Source organism: Giraffa tippelskirchi, chromosome 1 (assembly GCF_054371585.1).
Source record: "Giraffa tippelskirchi isolate mGirTip1 chromosome 1, T2T-mGirTip1v1.2.pri, whole genome shotgun sequence".
Classification (NCBI taxonomy): domain Eukaryota; kingdom Metazoa; phylum Chordata; class Mammalia; order Artiodactyla; family Giraffidae; genus Giraffa; species Giraffa tippelskirchi.
Window position 1 is genome coordinate 206488625 of NC_137275.1, and position 22825 is coordinate 206511449.

Sequence of the window (22825 nt, forward strand, 5' to 3'; positions counted from 1 at the left end):
AAAAACCATAGCTTTGACTAGAGGGACCTTTGTTGGCAAAGTAATGTCTCTGCTTTTAAATATACTGTCTAGGTTGGTCATAACTTTTCTGCCAATGAGCAAGCAAGTTATTTTAATTTCATGGCTGTGGTCATCATCTGCAGTGATTTTGGAGCCCCTCAAAATAAACAGTGCCACTGTTTCCACTGTTTCCCCATCTATTGGCCATGAAGTGATGGGACCAGATGCCATGATCTTAGTTTTCTGAATGTTGAGTTTTAAGCCAACCTTTTCACTCTTCTCCTTCACTTTCATCAAGAGGCTCTTTAGTTCTTCTTTGCTTTCTGTCATAAGGATGGTGTTATCTGCATACCTGAGGTTATTGGTATTTCTCCCAGCAATCTTGATTCCAGCTTGTGCTTCATCCAGTCCAACATTTCTCATGATGTACTCTGCATACAAGTTAAATAAGCAGGGTGACAATATACAGCCTTGATGTACTCCTTTCCTGATCAGGAAATAGTCTGTTGTTCCATGTCCACTTCTAACTGTTGCTTCTTGACCTGCATACAGATTTCTCAGGAGGCAGGTTAGGTGGTCTGGTATTCCCATCTCTTGAAGAATTTTCCACAGTTTGTTGTGATCCACACAGTCAAAGGCTTTGGCATAGTCAATAAAGCAGAAGTAGATGTTTTTCTGGAACTCTCTCGCTTTTTTGATGATCCAACAGATGTAGGCAATTTGATCTCTGGTTCCTCAGCCTTTTCTAAAACCAGCTTGAACATCTGGAAGTTCACAGTTCACGTATTGCTGAAGCCTGGCTTGGAGAATTTTGAGAATTAATTTACTAGTGTGTGAGCTGAGTGCAATTGTGCAGTAGTTTGAACATTTTTGGCATTGCCTTTCTTTGGGATTGGAATGAAAACTGATCCTTTCCAGTCCTGTGGCCACTGCTGAGTTTTCCAAATTTGCTGGCATATTGAGTGCAGCACTTTAACAGCATCACCATTCAGGATTTGAAATAGCTCAACTGGAATTCCATCACCTCCACTAGCTTTGTTTGTAGGGATGCTTCCTAAGGTCCACTTGACTTTGCATTCCAGAATGTCTGGCTCTAGGTGAGTGATCATACCATTGTCATTTTCTGGGTTGTGAAGATCTTTTTTGGATAGTTCTTCTGTGTATTCTTGCCACTTCTTCTTAGTATCTTCTGCTTCTGTTAGGTCCCTACCATTTCTGTCCTTTATTGTGCCCATCTTTGCATGAAATGTTCCCTTGGTATCTCTAATTTTCATGAAGAGATCTCTAGTCTTTCCCATTCTACTGTTTTCCTCTATTTCTTTGCACTGATCACTGAGGAAGGCTTTGTTATCTCTCCTTGGTATTCTTTGGAACTCTGAATTCAAATGGGTATACCTTTCCTTTTCTCCTTTGCCTTTCACTTCTCTTCTTTTCATAGCTATTTGTAAGGCCTCCTCAGACAATGATTCTGCCTTCTTGCATTTCTTTTGCTTGGGGATGGTCTTGATCACTGCTTCCTGTACAATGTCATGAACCTCTGTCCATAGTTCATCAGGCATTCTGTCTGTCAGATCTAACCCCTTGAATCTATTTCTCACTCCCACTGTATAATTGTAAGGGACTTGATTAAGGTCATACCTGAATGATCTAGTGGTTTTGCCCACTTTCTTCAACTTAAGTCTGATTTTGGCAATAAGGAGTTCAAGATCTGAGCCACAGTCAGTTCCCGTTCTTGTTTTTGTTGACTGTATAGAGCTTCTCCATCTTTGGCTGCAAAGAATATAATCAATCTGACTTCGGTATTGACCATCTGGTGATGTCCTTGTGTAGAGTCTTCTCTTGTGCTGTTGAAAGAGGGTGTTTACTATGACCAGTGCGTTCTCTTGGCAAAACTCTATTAGCCTTTGCCCTGCTTCATTCTGTACTCCAAGGCCAAATTTGCCTGTTACTCCAGGTATTTCTTAACTTCCTACTTTTGCACTCCAGTCCCTTATAATGAAAAGGACATCTTTGGGGGGTGTTAGTTCTAGAAGGTCTTGTAAGTCTTCATAGAACTGTTCAACTTCAGCTTCTTCAGCATTACTGGTTGGGGCATGGACATCGATTACCGTGATATTGAATGGTTTGCCTTGGAATTGAACAGAGATCACTCTTTCGTTTTTGAGATTGCATCAAGTACTGCATTTCACACTCTTTTGTTGACTATGATGGCTACTCCATTTCTTCTAAGGGATTCCTGCCCACAGAAGTAGATATAATGGTCATCTGAGTAAATTCACCCATTCCAGTCCATTTTAGTTAGCTGATTCCTAAAAAGTCAACGTTCACTCTTGCCATCTCCTGTTTGATCAATTCCAATTTGCCTTGATTCATGGACCTAATATTCCAGGTTCCTATGCAATATTGTGCTTTACAGCATCGGACTTTACTTCCATCATCAGTCACATCCACAACTCGGTGTTGTTTTTGCTTTGGCTCCGTCTCTTCATTCTTTCTGCAGTTATTTCTCCACTGATCTCCTGTAGCATATTGGGCACCTACTGATCTGGGGAGTTCATCTTTCAGTGTCCTTCTATCATTTTGCCTTTTCATTTGTTTATGGGGTTCTCAAGGCAAGAATACTGAACTGGTTTGCCATTCCCTTCTCCAGTGGATTACATTTTGTCAGAGCTCTTCACCATGACCCATCCATCTTGGGTGGCCCTACACAGCATGGTTCATAGTTTCATTGAGTTAGACAAGGCTGTGGTCCATGTGATCAGATTGGTTAGTTTTCTGCGATTGTGGTTTTCAGTCTGTCTGCCCTCTGATGGAGAAGGATAAGAGGCTTATGGAAGCTTCCTGATGGGAGAGACTGATTGAGGTGGAAACTGGGTCTTGTTCTGATGGGCAGGGCCATGCTCAGTAAATCTTTAATCCAATTTTCTGTTGATGGGCAGAGCTGCTCTTTCATTAGGCCTCTGCTCTTTCTGTTAAGATCACTGAGAAAATCGTCATGGAATCCCCTTTAACAGTGTTTGTACTTTATGCATTAGAAGCTTTCCTGAATTTTCATCACTCTCAACATTTCTCAGTCAGCTACCTCACCCCCTGTGAAGTCTTTCTGTTAACTTTTCCTCACATAACTCTTCCACATTGTATTAAGCTTAACCCTGCTACTCTTCACCTCTCCATCACTGAAGAAGTCCCTTTTGACAGCTTAACATTGAGAGATCACCTCCTGACTGGTCCTGATGATCTACAGGCAAATCCTCTGAGTAATATTGACCTCTCATGGTTCACTGGTGGTTCTTATATAAAAGGTGCTGTGCTGGGTAAGCTACTTTAACTCCTTTTGATGTTGAGGCAGCATCTTTACATATGGCTACTTTAGCCCAACAGGCTGAATTATACACTATTACGTGAGCTTGTACTTTAGCCAATGGCAAAACTGGCAAAATTTATACTGATAGCAGATGTACTTTCAGAGAAGCTCATGATTTTGGAACATTGTGGAAGACCTGGCTTCCATACTTCCAGCCACAACAAAAATTTAAATGGCTTCATTGTTCAGGAATTTTTGACTGCTGCCTTAGCTATTATTAAGACTCTGTGAACATTCTAAATCTTACTCTCTGAAAGCTAAGGAAATCACCTTGTGATATTTACACACACACACACACACACATACACACACAAAGACCAGTCTTAAAGCAACCAGCAGTAGCTAAAACTTTGATATGGTCCCAAGTTTTATTTCCCTAAATGATAACTTCAGAAAACTTGCTAGAGAAGCCCAAAAATTGACCTCAGAAAAGGAAAAACAAGATTGGCAATTCAACAATTGTTGGTTTGATAAAAAGAGAAAGCTCTGGTTTAGACCAAATGACAACCCATCCTACCAGAGAATCTAAAATTCCCACTCCTCACCACTGTACATGCATTAAACTGTTGATCTACTGACAAAATGACAGCATTCATGAGTCAATATTGGTGGGGAAATATTAACTAAGCCACAAAAAATGCACACCTCACTTGTCCCACCTGTCCAAAACACAACCTATGGAAACCTATTTATACTGCTTCCAAACATTATTAACTGCCTAGTGGACCATTCAAGGTCTGGCAAATGGCTTTCATATAACTTTTTGCATCTCATGGATATAAGTATGTTTTAGTCATTGTCTATATATTTTCACACTGGACTGTGGCCTTCCCTTACAGATGAGCTACTGCCTCTTCTGTGGCTAACATCCTTCCAGAAACGATTATCCTTACCTTATCCCCACTTGAACTTCATAGTGATCAAGGAACCTATTTTACTGCCCAGGTGCTTTGATAAGTCTGTACTGTTTGGCTGGTTTTATACATTTTATTGTACTTTCTGCCCTCAATCCTTTGGCTTAGTTGAACAAACTAGTGGCATTTTTAAGAGTCAATTAGCAAAACTGGTGAAAACCTTCTAAGTACTTTGACCAAAAACATTGTCATTTGTCCTTCTAAATCTCACATACACACCTTTTGGAACCTGTAAACTCTTACTCTAGTCAAAGGACACCTAATGAATTTGGCTTCTGCTTCTTTTGACCCACAGGCAATAAAAGAAGAGATACTCCAATATTGCAAAGGCCTAATTGCTTCTGGGCTTTCCTCGTGGCTCAGATGGTAAAGAATCTGACTCCAACGTGGGAGACCTGAGTTCAACCCTGAAAGGTTGTTGCTGAACCATGAAAGACGCTGGGATTCTAGGGGAGAGGAACTCAATCCAGGGCCAGTGACAAGGCTTAATCGCTCAGAGCTTTTGTGTAATAAAGTTTTATTAAAGCATAAAAGAGATAGAGAAAGCTTCTGACATAGACTTCAGAAGCAGGCAGAAAGAATGCCCCCCTGCAAGTCTTTAGCCAGATGTTATATAGCTACTAGCAGTCTGCTAGTTTGAGAAAGAGAATTCTCAAAACTCAGAGACTGGTACCAGGCCCTCACCCACAACATGCATTTTGAGATAACATTGGCACAAGGTGAGCTGTCCTGGGCCATAAAATGATTGACATGAATCTTGAAGAAAGGCAGATTTCCACGTAAATATATAGTTTCATTAACATAGGTTAGGTGAACAATGTATGTGTAAAACATACTGGTTTGTTGAGCCCTTGTTGGTTCTGAGTCTTAAGTGGAAATGACTTGGAGAAAGACAGAGTCTAGGGTAAATACACAGTTCATTAACATAGCTTAAGAAAAACAATTCCATAAGAAAAACACATTGGTTAGCTCAAGGTTTGATAAAAGTTCAGGTGGAACCAGGTGTCGTCATGGCAACACAGAATTTTAAGAGAAATTTCCTTTTAATTTTGTATAGAGGAGGGAAAAAAATCTGACACTTGTAGTTTGTTTCTTCCTGCCACTTAAGAAAGAGATAAAAAAAAAGTCTGACACTTGCAGCCTATTTCCTCCATTTGGAGACCCCTAGCCTTCCTGACTATTACCATCTCAATCCCTGGGTTGGGAAGATCACTTGGAGAAGAAACTGTCAACCCACTCCAGTATTCTTGCCTGGAGAATCCCATGGACAGAGGAGCCTGGCAGACTAGAATCCATAGGTCACAGAGTCGGATGTGAATGAGCAACTAACGCACACAAATTGCTTCTATTAATAATAATCATATTTTGGTAGAGCAATCTTTTCACAGTGTAATCTTAAGACACAAGGATTTTATGATTCACATTCTGCAACCTGCAGATTTCGTCTATTGAAAAAGACCCTTCCAGAAAAAAGCTCTCTTCAGCCTAACAGAAAGGCCCTTGTGCACCAAACTCCAAGGAAGAGACTCTTGAATTTACATGACACATATAAAGAAAGTATCAAACCCTGACTAGACCTGCACATCATCAAGTGACCTGAAAGTAAAAATTTCCCAGAACTGAAGCAGATGATATCTGATGAGACAGCTTTCCCAAGATATTCAGACTAGACCTATTGGAAGTTTGCTAACTTTTTTTCAATCAGTTCAGTCACTCAGTCGTGTCCAACTCTCTGCAACCCCATGGACTGCAGCACGCCAGTCTTACCTGTCCATCACCAACTCCTGGAACTTACTCAAACTCATGTCCATTGAGTCGGTGATGCCATCCAACCATCTCATCCTCTGTCATCCCCTTCTCCTCCTGCCTTCAATCTTTCCCAGCATCAGAGTCTTTTCCAATGAGTCAGTTCTTCATATCAGGTAGCCAAAGTATTGGAGTTTCAGCTTCAGTATCAGTCCTTCCAATGAATATTCAGGACTGATTTCCTTTAGGATGGCCTGGTTGGATCTCCTTGCAATCCAAGGGACTCTCTTTTTTTTGTTTTTGCGTTTTTGTTTTGTTTGGCTGTGCTGTGCTGTATGTGGGATCTTAGTTCTCCTACCAGAGATCAAACTCATTGCCCACGGCAGTGGAAGGGCAGAGTCTTAACTGGATCATGAGGGAAGTCCCTGGAAGTTTGTCAACTTTTGGTGATGACATAATGCTTTAGATGATCTCGACAACATACGGATTTTAGATGAAAATGCTAGATAGTTGCCCCTCCTTGCTACTCGCATGGGACCTCAACTGGTTTCCAATCTATACACCTGCCCTCCAGTGTGAGACACTACACCCAGGAAAGGTCCTTCTGGGCATTGAAGAACAAGTGGCTGCTGAAACTAGAAAACCTGACTCTTGATCAGTGATGCTTTCAGAGAAAGATCTTGATCTAAAGTGGGAAATACAAAAATTAATAAACAAGAAACCTCAATTAAGTAGAATTGGGAGACCAGAAATGGGAGCTCTCATACCCTGTAACAGAGTCCAGCTAGAGGAAGAAAGTCTCCTTTCTGGGCCAGGATTCAGCCAATGAAAAGCCACAGAGTCTTGTTTACTACAGCTCTTCCCCTCCCCACCCCCAACTTCCTTTTCCCCTCCATAAAAGCACTCCCTTTCCCTTGCTGTGTGGAGACTTGCATGTTGGCTCTTCATAGTTGAAACACCAAATTGCAATTCTATGCTGATCTTGATTAAACCCACTTTGGCAGAGAAATATCTAGGGGTCTATTTGTTTTAGGTAAACAGACCTGAAAATAATATAAATGAGATATTGATTCCATCCATCAGTTAGCAAAACCCTACCATCTCTATCAATCAATGAACTTCAGTGGCTAGTGGAAACAAAGCAAGTACTAATCCTACCTACATGCCCAGTCTAGAGCTTTGGAATACATAACTAATGTCCAAGGAGATGACTCCTTCAAGAATATGTCAGGCTCTTACCGACTGAATACTATGGGTTGTGTTAGATACTGTTTTAAATTCCCTAAAAAAAAAAAAAAATGTAGAAGAGAAAATAAGAAAAAGACATGATAAAAATATCAAATAATTATGTAGTATACTTGAAACTATAGCACTGTAAATCAACTATACTTCAATTAAAATATGTGTGTTACATGAAAAAATAGAGAGAAAAAAGGCATGTACTTACTGTAAATAATATTAGCCAGCATAAAATTGATTAATAAACTTTGTTGCACAAATTCTGAGCTATCTAAAAGTTCAGAGGATGGGGAGGGAGGTGGGAGGGGGGTTCAGGGTGGGGAACACATGTAAACCCATGGCTGATTCATGTCAATGTATGGCAAAAACCACTACAATATGGTAAAGTAATTAGCCCCCAACTAAAATAAATAAATTTATTAAAAAAAAAGTTCAGAGGAAAGGGTGCTCTGTAGGAAAAGACTGAGTAAAAATGATGAGTTTAGTAGAATAGAACATGGAAACTTGAATAGAGGATTGTAGACTTGCTTTGATTTCCCCAAAAGGTTTCTCCTCTGGAAAAGATTTCAGAAAAAAAGGCTTGGCTTAGCTTCCTCTTTCATCATCAGTCATAAAACTTGCAGAGAAGGCAATGGCACCCCACTCCAGTATTCTTGCCTGGAAAATCCCATGGACGGAGGAGCCTGATAGGCTGTAGTCCATGGGGTCACTAGGAGTCAGAGACGACTGAGCGACTTCACTTTCACTTTTCACTTTCATGCATTGGAGAAGGAAATGGCAACCCACTCCAGTGTTCTTGCCTGGAGAATCCCGGGGACAGCAGAGCCTGGTGGGCTGCCATCTACTGGGTCGCGCAGAGTAGAACATGATTGAAGCGACTTAGCAGCAGCAGCAGCAGCATCAAACTTGGCAAGCACTTTAGATCATCTACCCTGTACCAGCACTGGGGGGGACACAGAGAAAAAAAGGCATAATCTCTTTTTATCAAGGAACTCACCACCAAATGAAGAGATAGGAGGAAAGAAGCAGACATTTAGAGTATCTCATAAATTCTATGATAAAATAATGCACATAGGCAAGCCTGCCAACCCAGAAGGCAGAATCAGACATAACTATATGTATAATAAATAACTAATAAGAACCTGTTGTATAGCATAGGGAATACTATTCAATACTGCATAGTGGCCTAAATGGAAAAAGAATCTGAAAAAAAAAGTGCATATATGTATATGCATAACTGATTCACTTTGCTATGCTTTCTGAAACTAACACAACACTGTAAATTAACTATACTCCAATAAAAATTAAGGAAAAAAAAAGATTCTCAGAAGAAATGGGCTATAAGTTGAGTCTTTATGTTAAAAAAAAAAATTAGAGCAAACAAGAAGAAATGGCATTCTATGCTGAGTGTAGCAGACATTGTTAGCTGCCTACACAGGGGTCAACCTCCACAGTTGTAAAGCTAACATGGCCTTGTTTTTGTAGGGCATAGCAATGTATCTAGTCTCAAAAGATAAATTCTGATGGATATGAATTCATTCACCTTTGAGACATCCTTTTCAAGCCTCTCCTGGAAAGACAGTAAATTTTACCTACGATCTTGGCTTTTTCTCCCGACATAAAATAGAATAGAATCATGAGGAGAAAACCAAGTTTCCTGACCATTTTTTCCTGCTTTTAATGCTGGCATGTTGATTTAATGCCTGAAATGCCACAGCCATCTTGTGACCTTGAGGAGAAAGCCAGGAAATTATAGAAATGTCAGTCCAGTCTCCTTGTTCAGAAACTCCTCTGAGTCTCCAAACTAAAGCTGGAAACACCTATCTTCAGGCCTGTTACATGAGAAAATAAAATGCCTTATATTGATGCTGCTTAAGCCACCCTCAGTGACTTTTCTGAAAACATAGCCAAAGCATTTCTAGTGGATTTACCATGGGAAGAACATCTGCTAAAACTCAGGAGCAGTGCGTTCAGGGGACCACAGTGGTTCTTTATTACTTGAGTTTAAAGTATAAAACAGGAAGTAGTAAAATAAGGCTGGAAAGGAAAATAGCAGCTTGACAGGGAATGGCTTGGAAGAACATGCTAATAAGCAGCTTTGACTCTCTTCCTTACACAGAAGAGAATCAGGAGAAATTTTGAAGAGAAGCGTAAGATAAGGCATAAGTGGTTAAGAATCCACTTGCAATGCAGGAGGCCCCAGGTTGATTCCTGGGTTGGGAAGATCCCCTGGAGAAAGAATAGGCTACCCACTCCAGTATTCTTGGGCTTCCCTGGTGGCTCAGGTGGTAAAGAATCTGCCTGCAAGGCCGGAGACCTGGGTTCAATCCCTGGGTTGGGAAGATCCCTTGGAGGAGGGCATGACAACCCGCTCCAGTATTCTTGCCTGGAGAATCCCCATGGTCGGAGGAGCCTGGAGGGCTACAGTCCAAGGGGTTGCAAAGAGTTGGACATGACTGAGCAACTAACCATACACACTTACATACATAAGTCAGATTATGAACAACTTTATTAAAGATGCTAGGAATCCTGACCTTTATCCTGTAGTAAATTTGAGAGACTCTTAAGCAAATGAGTAAAATAATTGTGCTCTAAAAAAACCTAGTCTTGTAACTCTGACTTGCAAAAATGGAGGCAGAATAGTCAAGCCTACTGCAATGGTACAGGCAAGAAAGAAGGAGCCTTTTCTATTACTGGTGTTGATAAAAAGGAAACGTGTCCATGAGCTATTTATGAGAGTAGAATATACAACTCCTAGTTACCAACTTGGTATGGGAGAGCAAAAAAAAAAGGTGGGGGAAGAAGGAGTTAAAGATTTTTTTTTAAAAAATAGTGCAAAATAAAGCCTTCATTCTGCTTGAGCACTGACCCCATGCAAGGATAGATTCAGGGAGTCACATCTTTTCTACAGTCATATTGATTCCCTAGATTATCTTAGGAAAAAAATTTTTATTAAGTAATGTTTGGGTTTTTTCTTATTATTTAGAAAAATATGAATGAATGTACCACTTGTATCTAGTTGACAGAAATGTGAGAAGTTCTTACAGCAAAGGAAAAAATGAAAAAAATTGAGTGAGTCATATGTACTCTCCATTTTCTACCCTGCATAGTAAGAGAAGTAGCTTGAGCTTCCACCCTTACCTCTAATTTGGTTTAAAAGAACCTTCCAAGTTCTGAAATTCTATGTCAACATAAAATATACAGAGTCACAGGTATGGCAGGAGAGATGAGAACTCAGAATGGATTTGGCCATGGAAAATAAAGTAAAGCCAGTATATCATGGATGAGCAACAACAAAAAGGTGACTCGGATATATATATATATATATGCAGGCTTTATTTAATTTATTTCTGGCCTTTGGCAAAACACTGACTCTTATTACAACTTCTGCCACCAAATTTTGAATCAGGGAATTTAGAGACCTTTGGAAGACACTTCAAATCAACAGATGGAGAAACAAGACTTCCAAGGAATTGAAATCTGAGGTCTAACCTTCTGAGGAACAGACAGTGTGAAGTAGGTTTAGTGGAAATACTTATAGCTTAGGAAGATAGACTTCCCTGGTGGCTCAGACGGTAAAGCATCTACCTACAGTGTGGTAGACCCAGGTTCAATCCCTGGGTCGGGAAGATCTCCTGGAGAAGGAAATGGCAACCCACTCCAGTATTCTTGCCTGGAAAATCCCATGGACACAGGAGCCTGGTAGTCTACAGTCTGTGGAGTCTCAAAGAGTCGGACACGACTGAGTGACTTCACTTTCTTTCTTTCTTTAGGAAAGAAATCTGGTTTCCAGGCCTGGCTTAGTCACTAACTAGCTATCTATGTAACTTGGTGGAAACAATGATAGAAAAGTCACCAGCACCTACAAGCGGACCCAGGCTAAAAGAGTGAGAAACAGAATTGCATAACCTCTTAAATTCTTATTTAAGCCAACAAGAGGACTAGCACAATGATAACAATGCCTATTTGATAATTCAAGGACAATTCCATTATATTCATCAAAAATGGCTATTTAAAAAGTCAACGCATCAGTAGATTGTCAGCAATTGTTGCTCATCTTACAATGGCAATTCCAACCGTACTTTGATGATCCTTTATGAAAAAGGATGTAATACAGAGTCTTAATTCATAGATTAATTCTTATTAAGAAAAAAATATTAACAATAAATAAGGGCTAAAATGCATCAACTCTCTTACAGCAGCAAAGCACACTGTAAAATTTTAAGAACTTACATGGGTTAGAAAGTACTACAGCATTATGTTTAAGACGTGTCAAGTAACTAAAAATTCAGACCCTCTCTTCAAAGAAATACAGAGTTTCTAGCCAATTAAGTATGGTGATTTAATAATTATCAGAGAAGGTGATAATAATAATAATTAATTAGATGTATTGTGTGTTTAGCGTTGTCAGTTAGTCTAATAAGACTTGGCTTTTAGTATTCCCTTTAATTCTCACAATAACCTTGTAAAGTAGTGGCATTACAATATTTTTTAATAGATGAAGAAACTGAGGATTAGAGGCTCTTAGCAACTTGCCCAAATTCCCACAACCAGATGGCATGGAGCCAGAAGTGAAAGCCATTTATGTCTGAATTCAAAGCCAATGCCTTTGATTCCATGAAGGACACAGACAAACTATGCATTTCATCTTTCTGAGCTAAAGACATAGGATGCAAAATAAATCATGTGAATAGAAGTTTTAGTTCACTGAGGGTGAATCACACTTGGAAGTTAAAAGAAGTCATAAAATATCATGGTTATTGAAAACTAGGGATCAAAACTGACTAAAAAGAAAAAATTTACCTTAGGATATCTCAGGACAAAGTTGGCAGCTTCCTCAAAATATTCCAAATCTACTTTCTCCACTTGGAAAGGCAGGTCTTCAGAGTTATAATAGGCCAAGGCCATGGCACCAAAGCCATGACTGGCCAGGAGACTGGCCTGGATTTCAATCAGTCCATCAATACCACCAAACCAATCAATTATGCCTGGGAAATAACACTCTTCTGAAAAGAAGACAAAAACAAAACCCACAGAACTGAGTATGAAGGGAAGGTGAGAAAAACAGAAGACAAATACTGATAACATGAAGGAGAAATGCACCACAAATTTTAGAATTAAGTATAAAATTTCAATAGAATCTCCACATTTTCAGCCTTTTATCTGGGGCAGAATTAAAGCTGATTGAATATATAATGGAGCATAATATTCAGAAGTTTCATTGGAAACCATGTTCACTGACAATGTTCAGTCTCTACAATCAGAGACCTGAGGACTCATAATGAGTCATTTCTATAGTGTTGGAGTAAAGAAAGCCATTGGAGAAGGCAATGGCACCCCACTCCAGTACTCTTGCCTGGAAAATCCCATGGACGGAGGAGCCTGGTAGGCTACAGTCCATGGGGTCGCTAAGAGTTGGACACGACTGAGCGACTTCACTTTCACTTTTCCCTTTCATGCACTGGAGAAGGAAATGGCAACCCACTCCGGTATTCTTGCCTGGAGAATCCTAGGGACGGCAGAGCCTGGTGAGCTGCTGTCTATGGGGTCGCACAGAGTCGGACACGACTGAAGCGACTTAGCAGTAGCAGTAAAGAAAGCCATAGAAATTAGGCCATGGCTTCTTAACCTATAAAGAGATACACAAATAGGCATCAGGAAATCAGTGAAGGTCCTGAAATGTGCAAGACTATATATGTTTATATGTACATTTTACTGGTGAGCGTGCCCACAGATTTAATTGGGTTCTCAAAGAAGTTATATGGCTTTAAAAAGAAAAAATGTATTGAAATGATTATATTATCTAAAATCCTGACCTAACATTGCTCTGTTATACTCATCTGACTATACAGTGATGACATTTTACACCAAAATAGGGATGGTCAGGGTATCATTCTATACTTACTGTGTAGGCAGCTTGCTTCCAAAATACAGTAGAGCCCACATATTGAAAGTAATTTATTATGCCCTTATTCGGGTTATTCTATTATGGTATTAGTGATTTTAGCTAAGAAAACCTGATCCTATCCATATCTGAGAAGAGGGACTTAGTTTAAAGGAGTATTGGGAATTTTCAAAACAAAATATTGCTATATTTTCCCACCTTGAGAAAAGAAGAAACAAAGTGATATTGATTATATCTTGGCTTAAAAATACTATTTGACTATATGAATAGAGATGTTTTTGCATCTTCTGATTGACAGTACTTAAGAATGTTGAGCATCTTATTATGGAAAAATGTTGTTGAGAACTTCTTTTAGACTTAACTCTTTTGGCCCCACACAACACAACCCTTTTTTGTACCCCAACAAAATAAGGACCCAAATCAGGAGACCCAGCACACACAATGTCTAAGAGGGTTTATACCTCTTAGCACAACCTAAACCAGCACATAATCCGAAAGTGAAAGCCCTGCACTAATATTCAGATTCTTAATATTAGAGGCAAAGGGATTTGTGTCACTTACTTTTGATCCCTATACACAATAAAGTTGTCTATATGCTAAATACTGAGTATAAAAAATTTCAAATTTACCCAAAAGAAGTGCATGGATCATGGTGAATTTGCAAAAGAAAGCTTTTTTCCCTTCTGTGACACCTACAACTCCATGTTGTCAGAAACCACCTCTAACACTTCAGGTTTCCTTGTCTCAGTTCTAGAAGGTGACTATTAGAAAAAAAAGTAATAGAGAGAGGAAATACATCCTGATTCCAGATCAAAGCTACCTCACATATACATGAAACCTGGACCTACTAAGGGCTATTTCTAGGAAATTAACTTTGCTTCATCCAGTCCCATAATAAACTCTGAGAAATGTACCAACAGATGTTTTGAAACACTTATTAATATGTTGAGATTACTATGAGAAATTATGATAAATTCTATAGCCATTAGGAAGCATGTTATATTAGCTGCTGGTTTATGGAATATCCTATAAATATGCAATATTTATGCAACTAAAGGGTATAAAGTTCCTTTGCATCCTCTGTGTTTTTTACAATATTTCAATTCATTATATCATCAGTTTATTGTGGCAGTCAAGTAATGACTTATGCCTAAATTAAAATTCAGACATGACAGAACTCCCCAAAAAACCAGGGACACAGTTCTATATCAGGATGAGGATCTTCAGATAGCCAGGCTTCACTGTGAATGAATTTCACATAAATCCAAAGCTATGGAAATTCCAAAATGCAGGCACTCTAATAAACTGCTGCCATATCCTTAGGCTCCAGAATTGCTGAGATAAAGCCTGAGTTGAACTACAGCTATCACCATATTCTTGTTCTGTTCGAAAGTTAACTCTGATTCTAAGTCAGGAAAGGAATACTCTCTATATATCCATTTTTAAGACAAACTTCTAGGAGGAGAAGGAATTCAAAAGAGGGGGAAAAAACATGACAATAACCATGGTAATTCTATTCGCCTGGAGGGAGAAAGCAGGCTCCCTGAAGGCGGCCTTCTTTGACTAGGATCTGGGTGACACCAGGTGCTACATACTACCTCTCCAAAATCAGACTGACATTTGGAGTAGTGATGGCAACGTGGGTTACCATTACATCTGAATCATAAAGTTTTAATTGGACCTGCAAAGGGCTATTCATCACATCTCTTTTCAACAGTCTAATTAAATATCTTCTCAGGTTTCAGGGACCAAAGGAGACCCATGGGTAGACCCCTACATAATAACCTCCAAGAAAAGGTGCATGCTCACCAACTTCATTGGCCCTATATTTGGCTTGAGAATGAAACAGGTTCCCCTTTTCATCTTCCAGTGATTCTCAAAGAAGATCTATCTGAAATGGAGTCAGGCCTGTATCTTGGATATGTGCTGGCTCATCAATAAGAGCACTTGCTTGGGTAGCTATCAGCTGAACCACTGTTACAGTGTGACATCTTGGATAATTCTTCAGTAATGCCTTCAGTAAATCTCAACACAGAAAGAAATATGGGAGAATGAAATAGGCAGTGATAGGGTTAATAAAAGTAAACTGGACCAGGAATCAGGCTGCTTGGGATTCAGCTCTAACTCTTCAGTTAGTTAGCATATATCCTGATGTAATCTTCTAGTTCATGATCCCTAGGAGCATTCAACAAATCTCTAGAAGCTATAAAGCAAGGTGATAAATTTCATAATAATAATGAACCAAAGTTGAGGAAGCAGTAGTCAAAATATGCATGAATGATATTAACACATCTAAGAAAGACCTCACAATCTGCCACCTAGAGCCCCTGAAAAATCAAGTGCAATGGAGAATACGAGTGAGAGGTGGGGATGAAAACAGGGAGACTTGATGAACATCTTTCTGTAAGGAACAGATGACTCCACTACTAATCCCCTCTCTAAGTCTTGTAAACAGAATGCTTTGGCATCTAAAACTGTACCTCAAAAGAACATGAAAAAATTTAAGGATCTTTTCAAAAGAATGAGAATACAGTGTTGATGGAGAACAAGGAAGCTGATATATATTGCTCCCTAGGAAAAAATTACTCATAGCTTCATAGTTAGGATTTACTCAGTCCTAAGCAAAACTAGAAACTGACAAGCCCTTCAGGTAGACAGAAGTGCTTTTTGTTTTCTTTTGTTTTTTTAAACTCATTAGATTGCCAAGAATGCAAAGAATCTAAATGAATTGAACTCTAGCAAGTGACAAGCTCCTCTTAGAAGATATTTTCACTCCTACAAAGTGACTTTCAGTCATGGCAAAGCAGCAACAACAACCACAAAAAACCCATAGGGGAAAAAATAGAGAAATCCACAGAAAATTTAATGCACTTTTAATGGATGTGTGTGGGCTGGTTTGATTAGATTAGAATTCTGAGAAACTCCAGTGACAGAGTAAGTCTCTCTCCAACTGCCAACCTTCTCTATAGGACTTGACAATGTGCTCAGGGACAATGCATCAGAGTCAAAGCTCAGACTTGGCTGAGAGAAATCCCCCTGAGACTTTGCAGGCCTTTATATAAAGTAAGGCAGCTGCCTTCCAAAGGATGGAGGCAGAGTAGCAAAATAGAGAGATATCCCCTGGCTCAGAAAGCCAGGAGCAGAATGACAGAGCAAAGACATTTCCTTAGTTACCCTCCTTCCACAAGGATTGTAAATCAGAGAGATATATTCCACAGTTAGAAAAGCTAGCAACATGACAATAACATTCAAAAAATATCTCCAGAAGCTCACTGATGTTGAAACCCTAGGCTCTTCTAATGAGAAGGGCTTAATCCCCCAAATATTTGAAGCCAGTGGTGTGCTGAATCAGATAAAGCCCCAACAAAGCCCATACCCAGCTCCACTACACATCAGATTGATTCAGCCCCTAATTCTAACATTTTGACAGGAGTATGCTCTTTTCTTGAGGCAAATATTACTTATTTTAGCTATTGCTTTTATTTTAGACAAAATATTCAGGATACAAAAAAAATTATAGGCACAAAAGAAGCAGGAAAATTGACCCTTGATCATGAGAGGAAACATTCATTAGGAGGAGACACAGAAATATTCCAAAGGATGGATAGTTAGGAAATTTTTTTTGGTTCAGTTCAGTTCAGTGGCTCAGTCGTGTCCGACTGTTTGCGACCCCATGAATCGCAGCACACCAGGCCTCCCTGTCCATCACCAACTCCTGGAGTTTACCCAAACCCATGTCCATCGAGTCAGTGATGCCGTCCAACCATCTCATCCTCTGTCATCCCCTTCTCTTCCCGCCCCCAATCCTTCCCAGCGTTAGGGTCTTTTCCAATGAGTCAACTCTTCGCGTGAGGTGGCCAAAGTATTGGAGTTTCAGCTTCAACATCAATCCTTCCAGTGAACACCCAGGACTGGTCTCCTTTAGGATGGACTGGTTGGATCTCCTTGCAGTCCAAGGGACTCTCAAGAGTCTTCTCCAACACCACAGTTCAAAAGCATCAATTCTTTGGCACTCAGCTTTCTTCACTGTCCAACTCTCACATCCATACATGATCACTGGAACAACCATAGCCTTGACTAGACAGACCTTTGTTGACAAAGTAATGTCTCTGCTTTTAAATATGCTATCTAGGTTGGTCATAACCTTCCTTCCAAGGAGTAAGTGTCTTTTAACTTCATGGCTGCAGTCACTATCAGCAGTGAATTTGGAGCCCCCAAAAATAAAGTTTGACACTGTTTCCACTGTTTCCCCATCTATTTGCCATGAAGTGATGGGACTGGATGTCATGATCTTAGTTTTCTGAACGTTGAGTTTTAAGCCAACTTTTTCACTCTCCTCTCTTACTTTCATCAAGAGGCTCTTTAGTTCTTCTTTCCTTTCTGCCATAAGGGTGGTGTCATCTGTATATCTGAGGTTATTGATATTTCTCCCGGCAATCTTGATTCCAGCTTGTGTTTCTTCCAGCCCAGCATTTCTCATGATGTACTTTGCATATAAGTTAAATAAGCAGGGTGACAATATACAGCCTTGATGTACTCCTTTTCCTATTTGGAACCAGTCTTGTTCCATGTCCAGTTCTAACTGTTGCTTCCTGACCTGCATACAGGTTTCTCAAGAGGCAGGTCAGATGGTCTGGTATTCCCATCTCTTTCAGAATTTTCCGCAGTTTATTGTGATCCACACAGTCAAAGGCTTTGGCATAGTCAATAAAGCAGAAATAGATGTTTTTCTGGAACTCTCTTGCTTTTTCGATGATCCAGTGGATGTTGGCAATTTGGCTCCTCTGCCTTTTCTAAAACCAGCTTGAACATCTGGAAGTTCATGGTTTGTATATTGCGGAGAAAGATCTTTTATTTTTTAAATTGGAGTATAATTGGCATGCTGCAGTACATAGGGTCTCAAAGAGTCAGACACAACTTAGCAACTAAACTACAACAACATAGTTGCTTTACAATATTATGTTAACTTCTGCTGTACAACATGAATCAGCTATAAGTATATATATATATCCCCTCCCTCTTAAGCCTCCCTGTAACCCATCTCATCCCTCTAGGTCATCAGAGATTACTGAGCTGAGCTCCCTGTGCTATCCAGCTGCTTCCCACCAACTACATATTTTACCCATAGAAGTGTATATATCAGCTCCCTTGGTGGCTCAAGGTAACTTAATAACTAAATGACAACAACAACAAACAAGTGTATATATCAGGCAGGAACTTTGATACAATAGAACGCTATTCAGCAATTTTTTAAAAAAGATTGTATTATTGATATATGTAACGTGTATGAATTACAAGGGAATAATATGAATTTTAAAAAGCCAATCCTAAATGGTTACATACTGTATGATTTCATTTATATGACATTCTTGAGATGACAGAATTATGGAGAACAGATTAGTGGTTGCCTAGGTTCAGGGACTGGGATGGGGGGAGTTGGCTATAAAGGGTACTAGGAGGGAATACTGTGGTGGTACTAATATTCTATATCTTGATTGTGTCAATGTCAATATTCATGTTGTGATATTGTTCCACAATTTTACAAGATTTTATCACAGGGAAACTGGGTAAAGGGTCATGTGTTCACTCTATATTTCTTACAACTGATACGAATCTACCACTGTCTCAAAGAAAAAGGCTAATTTTAAAAATAACTATGCTAAAAATGCTAAAGGATCTGTTTGAAAGGTAGACAAAATACCTGAAGAGATTGAGAATTTCATATGGGCACAGAAGCTCTAAACAAAAAATAACCAAACAATAAAGTCAGAAATAAAAATAAAACATCAGAAATGAAGAATTCACTAGATAGACTTAATAAAAGACAGGAAACAGTTGAGTAAAGGACCATAAACTTAAGGTCATTTCAACTGAAAATAGCCAAACTGGACTTCCCTCGCGATCCAGTGGTTGGGAGTTCATCTTTCATGGCAAGGAATGCGGGTTTAATCCCTGGTCAGGGAAGCAAGATTCCACATACTGTAGAGCAACTAAGCCCAAGCACCTCAGTGAAAGATCCTGCATGATGCAGCGAAGATCCCTTGTGCCACAACTAAGACCCAACACAGTCAAATAAGTAAATATTTTTTTTAAAAGAGAAAGAACCCAAACTAAACCCCAAAAAGATAAAAGGGTGTAAAAGAACAGTGCACTTGAAATGTGTAGGACAATTGCAAATGCTCTAATATATGTGTAGCTGGTGCCTTAGAAAGAGAGGAGGGAGAGAGGCACAGAAGAAATGTTTAAAAAAAATTATGGCTGAAATTTTGCCCAAATCACTGAAAAACACCATGCCACAATTGCAAGATTCTCAGCAAACTACAAAGAAAACAATCCTAAGGAAACCACAACTGTGGCATCATAGTCAAACTGATAATAATAAAATATAAAGAGCAAATCTTAAAAAGCAACCAGAGGAAAATCGAAACATGACTTATAGGAGAACAAAAAATACAAATAAATTTGACTTCCCATCGCAAACAATGGAAGCCAGAAGACAATAAAATGAATCTCAAAAATGTTTAAAGGAAAAAAAAATTAAATTCTTTAACAAAAATACACTTCAAACATGAAGGCAAAATAAGGACATTTCCAGGAAAAAAAAGAACAAAAACAGAAACCTGAGGCATATGTCTGCAGGAGACCAGCACTGTAAGAAATGCAGAAATGTTAAAGGGAAATGATACCAGCTGGACAACTGGATCTGTGGGAAAGGATGGAGAACACAAAAAATGACAATCATAAAGCCCTTAAAAAATCTTTACTATGTATGCATACACATGTGTGTATTTAAATATAATTAAGACTGTTTAACAAAAATAATAAAAATGCATTGTGGAGCCTATGAATACATAGAAATAAAATGTGACAGAAAGATGGGAATGGAATATAGAATTATATTGTTGAAAGATTATTGGATTACTACTTTTCAAGTAATAAAAGATCATTTGTAAGCAAACTAAAATAACCTAAAGTTACTGTCAGGAGGTCAGCTGAGCTGGAGGAAACAGAGAGCTGAGCTGCCAGGTGTCAGGGTGGCTGATTAAAGTGACAAGCCAAAAACCAGAGTTACCCCTTTGATCACTTACTATGATGGGAGAAAGTGCCTGAGACAAGACAGGGATCAAGGAGGGTTGTTGGATCAGCCAGACGTGGAAGTGACCTCACAGCTGAGGGAACCCCAAAGGATTCAGCAATTTGGAGTCAGAAGAGAACAGGGGAAAGGGCTACGAGGGAAAAAAGAACTGAATTCCTTCCTCCGTGCATAAAGAGGCCTCAGTAGAGATGCCTGAAGACATTAGACCTTGAACAAAGGCCTGAGAGAAAGATTGAAAAATGATGACTCCTAACCCTCTGTATTAAAATTACATGCAGAGTACATCATGCAAAATGCTGGGCTAGATGAAGCACAAGCTGGAATCAAGATTGCCAGGAGAAATATCAATAACTTCAGATATGCAGATGACACCACCATTAAGGCAGAATGCAAAGAGGAACTAAAGAGCCTCTTGATGAAAGTGAAAGAGGAGAGTGAAAAAGTTGGCTTAAAGCTCAACGTTCAGAAAACTAAGATCATGTCATCCAGACCCATCACTTCATGACAAATAGATGGGGAAACAATGGAAACAGTGACAGACTTTATTTTTTTGGGCTCCAAAATCACTGCAGATGGTGACTGCAGCCATGAAATTAAAAGACGCTTGCTCCTTGGAAGAAAAGCTATGACTAATCTAGACAGCATATTAAAAAGCAGAGACATTACTTTCTCGACAAAGGCGCATCTAGTCAAAGTTATAGCTTTTCCAGTAGTCATGTAGGATCTGAGAGTTGGACCATAAAGAAAGCTGAGTGCTGAAGAATTGATGCTTTTGAACTGTGGTGTTGAAGAAGACTCTTGAGAGTCCCTTGGACTGCAAGGAGATCCAACCAGTCCATCCTAAAGGAAGTCAGTGCTGACTATTCACTAGAAGGATTGATGTTGAAGCTGAAACTCCAATACTTTGGCCACCTGATGAGAAGAACTGATCCATTGGAAAAGATCCTAATGCTGGGAAAGATTGAAGGTGGGAGAAGGGGACAACAGAGGATGAGATGGTTGGATGGCATCACCAACTCGATGGACGTGAGTTTGAGCAGGCTCCAGGAGTTGGTGATGGACAGGGAAGACTGGCATGCTGCATTCCATGGGGTTGCAAAGAGTTGGACATGACTGAGTGACTGAAATGAACTGAACTGAAAGAAAATGTGGTACACATATACAACGGAATATTTCCTCAGCCAGTAAAAAGAACGAAGTAATGGCATTTGCATCAACATGGATGGGCCTGGAGATTATCATAATAAGTGAAGTCAGAAAGAAAAAGACAAATATCCTATGACAACTGCTTATATGTGGAATCTAAAAAAATGAACTTATTTATAAAACAGAAACAGACTCAAAGACTTAGGAAGGACACTTAAATTTACCAAAGGGCACAGGTTGGTGGGGGGCAGGGATAAACTGGGGGTTTGGAATTGATATATACACACTATGATATTTAAAACAGAGCCATGCAAATGCTGAACCATTTTCCATGTCCAGTTTATCTGCTGATTCTGTACCTATTCTGTGAACTTTTGCCTCTGTTGGCTGGAGCAGTGAGGATGGAGTTGGACTCTCCCTTCGCTGCATCCCTGGTGTTTGATGTAGGTGTGAATGAATGAATTCTTCAGAAATAAAATGTAAAGTAAAACACCAACAAGGGCCAACAATATACAATACTGTATATTCTGTAATAATGTAAATGGGAAATGAATGTGAAAAACAATAAACATATGTGTATATATATAACTAAACCACTTTGCTGTACAACTAAAACTAACACAACATTGTTAATCAACTATACTCCACTGCAAAAATCAAAGAAAAAAGAAAAAAAAAATGACACCTGGTCAAGGAAGGCAAATATGAGAATAGTAGGATGAACCAGAGCGATCTGAGTCCTCAATTGCAACTTTCTTCAGAGACTGTCATGTACTGCTGTATGTCAAATCTGATGTGGGGAGAGCAGCTTTCCTCCATAAAGACTGTCAGTTAAAGACTTCATAATTGCCTGTGGTCAAGCCTGAAAAACAACACATAGGTTTTTAACCAGGAGCTGGACTCCTCTGGTACTTACTGTAATCACTAAAGAAAGTACGTGCATGCACAAATACACAAACACATGCACACATTGATGATCGTTCAGTCACTAAGTTGTGTTCGACTCTTTGTGACCCCATGAACTGCAGCACACTAGGCTTCCCTGTCCTTCGCTATCTCCTGAAGTTTGCTCAAACTCATGTTTATTGAGTTGGTGATGCCATCCAACCATCTCATCCCCTGTCACCCACATCTCCTCCTGTCCTCAATCTTTCCCAGCATCAGGGTCTTTTCCAAAGAGTTGGCTCTTCACATCAGGTGGCCAAAGTATTGGCGCTTCAGCTTCAGCATCAGTCCTTCTGGTGAATATTTAGGACTGATTCCCTTTAGGATGGACTGGCTGGATCTCCTTGCAGTCCAAGGGACTCTCAAGAGTCTTCACCAGCACCACAGTTCAAAAGCATCAATTCTTCAGTGCTCGGCCTTCCTTACAGTCCAACTCTGACATCCATACATGACTACTGGAAAAACCATAG

At 39.5% G+C, this 22825-nt stretch overlaps 1 pseudogene; it reads right to left on the reverse strand.

Annotated features, from left to right (window-relative positions):
• Window positions 1–20949, reverse strand: part of LOC145516510 (bile acid-CoA:amino acid N-acyltransferase-like) — a 28378-nt pseudogene extending 7429 nt beyond the window's left edge.
• Between the last annotated feature and the right edge of the window lie 1876 nt (window positions 20950–22825).